Here is a 10,631-nt window from a genome sequence, read left to right on the forward strand (position 1 = left end):
GTGACAGTACTCACCGATAAGGAATACCGTCACTTATTTTTTTGCTGCCCATTGTGTTGGCACCACAGCACTTTTACCTATATTTGAATACAGGTGCCTCATTTTTTACAAAAAAAAAAAAGCACTGAATACAGCCTGAGTCTTCTCTTCATTATTAATCTCAGTTGCCAGATTTAAGCAGATTTGCAGTGTTATATTTGTATGCAATATGAGTGACATCTGCACTTGTAAGCATGCTTTGAAATACGCATATGACAATGCATCATTGTTTCTGAAGTTCTGAAGACCAGCAGTCTACAATTATTTTTCACAGGCTAGATGAGTGAAAAACTTTGTTGTGTGTCCGGTTGTTGGCATAAAGTGTACATGATGAAATAGTTAATGAGGTAATTAAACCCTGTGTAGAAAAAGAAAATTCACCTTTGTTAGATTGGTGGTCTTCATGTTTATGCAACATAGCACCACCTAGTAATTTTGTGTAATGCTATACAGCATTTTGGAAAATAAAACTCTTCCGTTGTTTAGGCTTCACAGATCTTCTCCAATGAGTGAATGGTAGGCGATATTCCTTCTGGCTCAAAATATAAGACTATAATATTTTGAATCTAATATCAAAAAGGCTTTATCAGTTTTACCATATATTGAAAATAACAGGTAAGCCAGTTGAATTTAATGCAGTGTTCTTTACAAAAAGAAATGCATAAGATATCATTAGGGGGCTGAAAACCAAGTAGACTTATGTGAACCTAAGTATCGACATCATTGCTTATTATTCCTATGTGTATATACATTATTATATACAATGTGGTTATTTATTCATCACGTCCAAGAAAAGGGGAAACAACATTACTACCCAGCTCTCTGATAAACCAATACATTCACTGTTCTGGAAGGCAAGTGAAAGTAATTCCTTTATGACTTTGGTATACCATACACACATGCACACACACACAGAAAAAAAGCCTCCCAAGCCTTACTACCAGGGAAATGTTTAAAAACAAAACGTGCACATAGAAAGAGAGGAGAAAAGCCAGAAAAAAATGAGGAAACAAAGAGCTCATCCACACGGTGATTTAATGTGTGTCTGGTGCTACTTGCATCCCCTTGTAATTCGCATGGTTCACATGGCGTTGCAGGCAAGCAGAAGCTATCACGCAGTTTTCCCCTTTAAATTCATATTATCCCAATCTGCTGATAATGCAAAAAGGAAAGGAAAAACTGTCTCAGCTGTGCTGCACTCCTTGTAGGCGCTTTGCTTGATTTTTTTTAGTGGGCGGGCTCTCTTATGCCCCATCGCCCACTCCCTCTCTCTTTGCCTCCAGCAAAAGCTGCCACAGCCGCTGCCTACTTTACCTTTCACTCACTCCTCCCATGGACAATGGAGAAGTGGAGGGAGGTCTAGTCAGTTTCATTTTTTCTTGTCAATTGCACACCCAGGGGCTCTCCTGGCTTCAACCTTGAACCAGAGGGAGTAAACATGTAAAATCAGTGAGCAAAGCCACAAGAAAACAGCTACACTAATCCTTCCCGGAGGAACACCTACTTGCGTGAATGGAAAACAGTGGATTGAAAGCTATCACTGAGCAAGAAGTATGGACCTTGAAAATCTATTATGATTGTAAAAGCAAGTTGGGCTCCCATGTGGATAAGCCCAAAGAAGAAGATTGGAATTCTGATGGGAATGAAGAATGGGGCAGTTTCACCAGGGCCAGGTCACAGGGTCTGTATTCTATGTGGTCAATTTACTCTGTGGTTATTCTAGTGCTAAGTGTGGGAAACAGTCATTGGGCTTTTCTCCTCTTTCTCTGCCTTTTTAAAAAGCTTAATTGTAAAAACTGCTTGAAGAGAAGGTTGTTTGAGTGATTTGGAATGACAGTAATTTTAATGGGACACTATGAATGGATAAAGACACATCTGCATACTGCACCCTACATATCAGAGGGATTTGATGCACTTGTGCCTCACAGACAGGTTGCTTTTTAGCCTGTTCAGGTGCCCTGCTTGGTAATACAGCTGACAGGAACAGTGATGGAAACCCTGGTGTCCATTTTTTTCAAAAGTATGAATGTCCTACCTAGAAAAAGGTACTTGCCTTATTGAGGGAGATGTGCCGCACAGTACTGAACTGATGGAATGGCAAAAGAAGAAATGGAGGGACTAAGATAAGAAGAAACAAAATGACTTAGTTGTAGGTGTTGCTACCACTCACCATATGCTCAGAGGCACGTTACCAAATTCTTCCAAGCTACACAGGAAGTGGATTGGACTGTGAAAGACCAACCCAAATGGTGTTTGCATTTTTACATGCTTGCAGGGCAGTAGAATATCTCAGAGAGGAGGTCATATCCCCTGGTGCATTCACTATAGCTGCCCAATTTCCCTGCTTTTTAAATAGAAATATTTTTTCTATTTTTAAATAGAAATATATGCTTTTTGATAGAAATATCTGTTGGCTATAGGTACGTTCTTAAGCCGCAAAGTTTTTTGCCTATTAGTGAATGGAATTGTAATGTTCTATATGTTGCAACATATAAGCTACCCTGAGTGGTGCTTTTACACTAGAGTTCAATGGTACCCTCAGCTGTTTATATTGCCACTCTGGGCTCCTGCTGGGAGGAAGGGCGGGATATAAATCAAATAAATAAATACATAGTAGATAAAACTGTTTAGCTGCATATAAACAACACATGCACATACCCTTAAAATTTGTGATCACTCATTTTTTTCCAAAAGTGTTGTTTCACCAGTATGACTATCTGAAACAGACTATAAAAGTGCAATCTTATACATATCTACTCAGATGTAAATGCTACTGAGTTCAATTGTACTTACTCTCAGGTAAGTGTGTATACCCCAAGATACCTTGTTTTTTAAACCGCTGCACCTGTCTTCTGAAATAACGCAGCCCTAGTAAGACCTTTTGAAACCTTTTACACCATGTGTATTTAAAGATGTACTATGCAAACTGCTTCCAAAACATTTAAAACAGGTTGGGCAGGTTTCAGTATTCTCCTGTATTATGCTAACTCTGGAAAGCCTCTTGTAAGGTTAAACAATACCTTATTCTCACATATAAGATTCCTTTTAAAGGCTTCTGTAGTTGTTTACAGGGAATTTTTGTTTAAGCAGTTATCAGGATAGTGAATGAGAAATGGGTTGAGATGCTTTTTATACAAGCAAAAAAACTGAACTGCAAAATCCACTGTGTTAAAACAGCTGGTTACTAGGTTCCTTATATGTTCTGATAACTTTATACGTTCAGACATGTAAGATATCCTTTTCACCAGAAAGGAAGTGAAACCACTCCTCAGCTCAAGACAAATGTTAAATAGATGTGCCATCAATTCTGCAAAAATTGGGCTCTGAAAAGAAAACATTTTTGCAGATGAATTCCAAGATCAGATCAAAAAGTATATGCCACCCTTCATTTTAGTGTTAGAACAGTTCACACCTTATAAAAAAAAATATAAAATACTGTTGTGAGTTTGGGGGATGAAATGGATAATTTCTATGAGTCCCCTTCCAGCCTCCGATTTGGAATCCTGTCCATTGGGGTGAGTGGTCAGATGAGTTTCTTTTGTTAAGCTAATACAGTTGGCCAGGTTTGTTAATGGGTCTATCAGGTGCCCAGCAACTGGTGAATGGGCCAGGAAGATCCTTTTGTCATTGAAACTCTCAGGAGAGCCTCCCCCCCACCTCCTGGGGCCTAGGAGAGGCTTGTGTTTTTAGTGTGTGTGATAGAATGGCTGGGAACTGGAGGCAGGCAGAGAGACTGGCTCTGTACCATGGCTTTAGGATGCCTCCTGTAACCCTGATGGAAAAGCTGGATATTGGACTGCTGATGCCTTGAACCCCTCCATCATAAGCTCCGGTTGGAATGTGTGTAAATAAATAAACCATATTTCATAAAGACACCACAGTCTCCACTGACCTTCTTCCCAAAGAAACCAAACCAAGGGCGAGCACAGGGACCCCAGGAAATCTCACCGCTCGGAGATTGGGGAGGTGCGCAACAATACAATGAAATTCAACCAAGATCAGAGCACAAAATAAAAGTTCATTTTAAAACCAGCTTAGATAGCATGCTGGAAGACTTTAGCAAATTATAAAAAGTCTTCACAATGGAAAGGCATCAAGTTTGTCTTTCCTGGGGGAAGGAAATGACACAACAGCTGAGAAAGTTCTTAACTCCAGTCAGTACCAGCCTCACTTCATAAGGTAATGGAACTCAAGAGGACAGCCTAATGAAGAAAACTCACAGCAGAGTTTCTCCCTGCTAATTGGTCCAAAAGGATGCTATGGTGGATGGTATTGAAAGTTATTGAGAATCAGCAGTGATGCACTGCCAGTGTCTGTCTCCCGGTGAAAGGCATTGTTCACCAGCATGAGTATGACCAAGGCAGTTTCTGTCACAAAACTAAGCCTGAAAGCTGATTGAAATGGGTCTAGAAAATTAGTTGCATCCAAGAAAATCTGGAAATGACTAGCAACAACCTGCTGTTACCACCTTTACTAAGATAAATTTGAAACTGGCCAGAGACTTCCTGGAGGCAAAGGATTCTGGGAAAACTTTTTAAAGGAATGATTATACAATAATCTCATAATAATAATGAGGAGGACCAGGGGCTACCGCTTTTCTTAAAGAACTGTTTACTATCAGTCAAATAGTTAAACCATCAAGAATTAGCCAAGAAGCAATGATTCAAGGCCGTATCCTCAGGCTGCAATAGCTTAAATGTATCCAAGCAGGGGTGACAAGCACAGGCTGAGGGCGTCTCTGGTTCAGACACTGTCAGTGCAGTCTTAGTCAAAGCTGATGTGAGCAATTGTAGTGTTTAGCAAATAAGTCACAGTGCAGCTACCATGAAGTTGGTGTTGTCTACTCCAAGGATGGGAAACCTGTGGACTTGAAGATGTTGTATGACTACAACTCCCATAATCTCTGACCGTTGGCCATGTTGGCTGCGGCTCATCAAGTCCCGACAACATCTGAAGAGTCACCTTTCTGCTTTACTCAGAACCCTGCATTAATTATGGATACAGGAAGCTGCCTTATACCAAGTCAGATCACTGGCCAATCTAGCTCAGTTTATCAGTCTAGAGATTGGTACCAATCTAGAGAGTGGTAGTAGCTCTTCAGGGTTGCAGCCCTACTAAGAGATGCTGGGGATTGAACCTGGGATCTTCTGCATGCAAAGCATGTGCTCTACCACTAAGCGATGGACCTGTCCTTTTAAATTAGCCCAGGAGCCATTCAGAAAATCTCGACTGGGTGACACAGAGCAGAGCAGAAGAAACTGTGATGCTTATAATTACCATAGCAGTTCTATTGCATTCAGCCTGAACTTTCTTTTGTTTTTGCTCCAGCCATCACTCTAGGTGCTTCATTGCCTGCAGCTTCTCATATACCATGATGCATAATAAACTCTTGCCATTCGGTGGTACAGAGCATTGAGGAGCAATGGGATGAATCAAAAAAGTGAGTCCCCATTCCAGAGGGTGGTAACAGAGTTGTCAGCAGAATCAATAAGAAATCCCAGAGGACATTCTGGAAAACAGTATGATCCATTAACCTTCTAAATCAGACCACAAAAATAGATCAACCAGAATACTAATGTTCACCAGGTAATGGCCTGTCCATGATAACAGTCACTTTTTAAAACTAAAGTAGACCTGCACCAATCCAAATGGAACACTAAACTGAATGCATGACTTGAACCATGTGTGGGTTCAATATATACTCTAAAGGCCCCACAATGATCATGGCAGCCATGAATTATTCTCCTGAGGGTTGTCTCAATGTGAATACTGAAGTGCTCACTACTAGCAGAAGTGGGTCTCCAACACACACCCTGTGACCACTTCTGTCACCTCTGTCATCTTCTAAGCAGTTCAATGAACAATACATTAAGAGAATCCCTAATGTACCTCTAAGCCTAATACCAGATGTCATGAACTCAATATAAGCATTCTCGCAAATAAAATATTCTTCCAGATCATGGCCGCTGTCACCTCACATTCTCTACTGATGTGGGATTGACAGCAGACGTATTTGAGACTCCCACATGTCATCTAGCTATATCTCCGTTACGCATGCCAAACTGACATTTCTCTTCAGGAGAATCAGTTCCTTGCTGCTTATGAATGCAAGTCAAGGTTTAATTGTACTATGGACTGTTTATTTAAATAATTTAGACGTGCTATCCTGATGTCTCAGCTAAATTGCAATACTTTTTGAAAAGATAACATAGGCCTGTTCACCTACTGAGATCATCTTCAGCCCTCCTTTGTCCCATAAATATGTTTAACTGGGACCATGGCTGCGCCTACACTTAGGAACTTCCTCCGAAGGAAAGCTCATCTCCTCACCTCTTTATGTATTAATTTTCAGGTAGTCATAAATACCCTCCTATGTAAGAAGGTGGTTGGCTGGTAAATGGCGCTGTCTGGTTTGTGTTTTTTTTTTTAAAAATAAATTTTATTTGCTATTGTTGCTGCATTATTGCTGCTTCTGCTGCTGTGTTAATGCATTTGTAGATTAAAGGTGACGTTTTAAATTATTTATTTATTGCTTTATTTTTGCTGTTAGCTCTTTTGAGGAAAAGCAGGATATAAATGTTTTAAATAAATGTAATGAGTAAATAATTACAACACAGATGCAAAATATCAACTTTTATCACACATAACCCGCTTAGTACTGGGGGCTTAACACTACTGCTTTATTCAGCACGAGGCCCTCAGTTTCAGTGCTGTGCTCTATTCCAGACACTGCAGTTTGAGAAAGGTTCTGAAAAGGTGGAAAAGATTCAGAAGAGAGATACAAACATACTAAAGAGTTTAGAAAACAAGTTCTTTAGGCAGAGTTATCCTGCCTGATGGCAGGAAGTTGAGCTTAATTATCAGGTTCTTTCCATAATGAAAGCATCTATATTCCTGATTGCATCATGAAACAGGAATGAAAGAAATTTGCTCTGAAAACTAAGGAGGAAAGTATAGATTCTTCCTTCCAATACAATGGCATGCGCACTCACAAACGCCTCTCTGTTTTCTAACAAATAGCATTTTTTTAATGAATACAATTTTTTGTAATCCATTAGAGATTTTTTAAGTGGTCTATAAATTGTGTGAAATAAATAAAACAGATTTACTCAAATATTTCTCACAGCCTCACAATTATCAATAAAAGTGTTATCAATTATTTCTCAAAATGCCTCCGAATGACAAGCCTTATATTATTAGCTGTGTAGTTCACATAAGGAAAACATATCACACAGTATAATGGGTGTTCACTGAATACTATGGACACTTTCCAGCATTATTGTATTGTACTGCATGGGCAAGTTTCTCAAGCTTATTTCCTGCAGCACATTGTTATTTTCCAATGAAATGGATACAGATTCAAAATGGACCTAAAATTCAAGTCTATCGGAAGAACAGAGTTTATCTGGAACAAGTCTGCAAGGCAGTGTCACAAAGCTCTTCAGGCAAAAGTCAATGACTTTACTTCAGAACCATTTCAATTAGCACAGCATTTAGTTTGGATAGTTATTCATAACCGGATACGGTGAAAGCCATGCCTATTAAAACAAGGACATAATGAGGAAGTTTAGTCAAAATACTTGATTTTAAAAATTATGAGCAATGGACCTCAGAGGCTAGACTAATCTCCACTAAATGTATTATTTTACTGTGTTGGTGCTATCATAGCTTTGGTGAATTATGATGACCAGCAAATATGCAAACTCATGGGTGTAAGTGTGCCAACTGTGGATGTATTTCTGGGGTCAAAGGTCAGCAGATCCCATCTCCTAGTTTCAAAGCCATTTTCATGAAATAAAATGTGAAATAGGATAGTTCCAATGATTTGAAAAATGTAATAAAAACCAATTAGGCTGAGTTCAACAATTACAAATTAAAACATAAGGATATGAGAATATATAATAGCTGAATATTTTGAGTTGAGAAAGCAAGCATACATCAGTCCAGTTTGAAGTATCCCCTAGGGAGGAACTAAATAAAAATCCAAATTGCAATTGAATAAAACAAACAGCTCTTTAACTAAAATAGCCTGCAGGGACCATTTGCATTTGAGTCAACATGGATGCCAGCTCAATTGTCAGTAGCCAGAGAGATGCTGAGCATAAGGTTTCCTTTGTTTAATTTTCACATTGATTTATTTTAGGAATGTCCTTCTCTGAAGGTCCCCTGTTTCCTTGCATTGGATCTCAAACAGGGATTTTAAAGAGTCCAACAAGGTTTGAAAGCTTACCAGGTATTGCTACTATTTTTAGGCCCAGGGGAAAATTTGGATTTTTTAGTAAGTTCTGTGAGCACCATTCCGATGGTCATTTCTCTCTCCTATCCCTGTTTCAGCCCTTCCAACAAACACACAGAAAAAGTGTGTGTATGTGTATGTGTTTGTGCATGCGTGAGTACACGTGCACACACACTTTGCTTTTCCAAGTGATCTGGATAAAAGATCCAATAGAATCAATCTGTACCTTGAAAAGCACACAGAGTTGGAAAAAGAAGTGGAAAACACTTCCAACACTTTGCCCCTTGCTAGAGCATGGGCTGATCCACATGGCGATTTAGTGTGTGTGTGGCGCTACTTGCATCCCCTTGTAATGTGCATGGTTCACATGACGTTGCAGACAAGCAGAAGCTATCATGCAATTTTCCCCTTTAAATCCATATTAACCCAATCCGCTGATGTGAAAAGGAAAAACCGTCTCAGCTGTGCTGCGCGCCTCCTTGTAGGCACTTTGCTTTGATGTTTTTAGTGGGCGGGCTCTCTTATGCCCCATCGCCTGCTCCCTCCCTCTCTGCTGCCCACAAAAGTTGCTGCAGCCGCTGCCTACTTTGCCATTCACTCACTCCCCTCCCGTCCACCTTTCACCCAGGCTTAGACAATGGAGAAGGGGAGGGGAGTCTAGTAAGTTTCATTTTTTCTTGTCATTTGCATACCGACATGCTGTCCCAGCTTCAGCCTTGAACCGGAGGAAGTAAACATGAAAAATGAGAGGGTGGGGCCACAAGGACACAGCAACACTAATCCTTCCCAGAGGAATGCCTACTTGTGTAAATGGACAACAGCAGATTGGAAGCTACCATTGAGCAAGAAGTGTGGACCTTGAAAATCTATTATGATTGTAAAAGTATCATCTTTAGTACGAAGTTAGGCTCCCGTGTGAATAAGCTCCATGCACACATCATGTATCAAGCCAAAGGTTACCTCTGCCTCTTCAGAAATGGGTCTGCTCTTTTCTTCCCTGTTTCTTCTAGTGCTGTCACCATGGACCCTTCCAGATGTGCCATTTATAGTACTATAGCTGCTATTTGTTCTGATGTTTTCTGGAATAAAATTGTAGCAGACGAACACACCACAAGTTGCATGTGTTTGGGAGGGTGTTTGTCCTTTTTTCCATCCACACCACTGACAGGAAGTGTTCAGATTGAGAAAAGTTCTGTGTCTGTAATCATACCCTTACATTCTGTCATTCCACCAGTCAGTATTGGGTTTATGAGCATGCATACAGGTTACCGATAGCCCTTTTTCAATTTGTTTGTTTTATGTATATAATACCTGGTATCCAGAAAGTCTGGTCCTGTAGGTGATTAGGAGAATAGACAGCAGGAACTGCTTTCATTCATTGTGTCGGCCTGAGCTGTCCTTCATTTTAGAGACTGCACTAAGAGATCTCCTGTCAAAAAAGACAAGGGAAAGGCACAAAACGAGTTAAAGCCCTTCCCCTACTACACACACACACACACACACACACACACAAGTGGGAACTTATGCAAAACACCTTCTACACAATGAAAATATTACAGAACCATTCTGGATCTTTCACCAGGGTAAGAAAGGCAGATCTACAATTATAATAAGCCATTAAAAAAACCCCGAAGCACAGGTGCTCTTAAAAAACATGGTGAATATACCAATGAAATCAGCCTGGTCAACCAGCCAACTGAACAATATTGGAAAAACAATCCAGAAAGAATGGATGCAAAGGGAGGGAAGGTTCACTGGGAAGAAAAATTCCTGTGTAGCTGTACTTCTTACTCCATCAGGAAACCCAAATCCAAAGAAAATACAGCACAAAAGTGAAACCTGACACTGCCGAATGATTTGCAGTTTCACTTGTATGTGTGGGGTTTGGTCAAAGGACAAACACTTAGCAAATAAATGTTGTCCTTGACCTATTCAGCTCCTCACATAGTAAATAACTGGAATTAAAAGTACTGAAAGCAAGTAGTCAAGGCAGAATACTGGAGAGGAGAGGAGAGGAGAGGAGAGACCCCAAAAGATAATAATTTCAAAAAGTATTGCTAGAACAAGGCATCCATTGTGTGCTGTCTTTGAATCTTTTCCCAAACTGCTCTTGAAGAGCTTTATCACACGCTATCAGAAAGAACTTTCAGAGGCAATCCGTGATAGCTCCATATATGGCACGTTGAGATAAAGCTGACCAGGCCAAAAGTAAAATAAAAATAACACCACGCCATTGCCCGCCAAAGTACTATTATCTAGTAAAGCAATTGGCTTGGAATGAAATTCAGAACACTGAACATTTGTCTGCATAAAATGCTCACCATGAGGCCAAAGGAACTTAGGCTTTGATATGTGC

General features: G+C 40.0%; 1 long non-coding RNA gene across 1 annotated transcript; it reads right to left on the reverse strand.

Annotated features, from left to right (window-relative positions):
• Positions 1-6,691: 6,691 nt before the first annotated feature.
• LOC133385905 (uncharacterized) lies at positions 6,692-10,066 on the reverse strand. The gene is made up of 3 exons (XR_009763000.1): positions 9,943-10,066; positions 9,587-9,704; positions 6,692-7,577 (listed from the first exon to the last, which is right to left on the reverse strand). It is a non-coding gene; the product is annotated as an uncharacterized LOC133385905 (long non-coding RNA).
• Between the last annotated feature and the right edge of the window lie 565 nt (positions 10,067-10,631).

Source organism: Rhineura floridana, chromosome 5 (genome assembly GCF_030035675.1).
Source record: "Rhineura floridana isolate rRhiFlo1 chromosome 5, rRhiFlo1.hap2, whole genome shotgun sequence".
Taxonomy (NCBI): Eukaryota; Metazoa; Chordata; class Lepidosauria; order Squamata; family Rhineuridae; genus Rhineura; species Rhineura floridana.